The sequence below is a fragment of the Cicer arietinum genome, chromosome 3 (assembly GCF_000331145.2).
Source record: "Cicer arietinum cultivar CDC Frontier isolate Library 1 chromosome 3, Cicar.CDCFrontier_v2.0, whole genome shotgun sequence".
Taxonomy (NCBI): domain Eukaryota; kingdom Viridiplantae; phylum Streptophyta; class Magnoliopsida; order Fabales; family Fabaceae; genus Cicer; species Cicer arietinum.
The window spans coordinates 53,595,735-53,596,419 of NC_021162.2; positions in this window are offsets into that span (position 1 = coordinate 53,595,735).

The window sequence follows — 685 nt, forward strand, 5'->3', positions numbered from 1 at the left end:
ATATTTTTCCCAAGCAGTTCTTAAAGGAGAATTTTAAATGATTGAATTATTAATTTTTTTTTTGTTGAAACAATTGAATTAATAACTTAATATAAGGGAGGATATATTTTTGTAAATAAAATCCCTTTTTATTTACAAAATACAATTGTTAAAGGAACTTTTATAGTTTTGTAAATTGTGAATTAAGGGTTTTTATTTACAAAAAGCAATTGTTAAAGGGTCACAGTGATGAAATAGTGCACATTTAATTTTATAGTGTAATTGCAAGTTAATGGTTAAGAATATTTTTCCCAAGCAATTCTTAAGGAAAATTTTAAATGATTGAATTATTATTATTTTGTTTTGAAATAATTGAATTAATAACTTAATGTAAAGGAAATTTTTGTAAATAAAAGTCCTTATTAATTCACAATTTTTTTTCCTCTTAATAATTATATGTCCCTTTAACAATGTTAATTTTGGTAAATTAAATGTGCACTAACTCACAATTGTATTAAGCGTTTAAGTTGAGGTGCAGTAATTTTTTCTTTTATTTTACTTGGAGGTGCAATAAAACTGAGTTATGAAATAAAGTTAACTTTTTATATTTAGAAAAACTTAGTAGAGTTTGAGTTCAAGGTGAATAATCCGTTCCGTCTATGTCTAATAATAATAATAATAATAATAATAATAATAATAATAATAA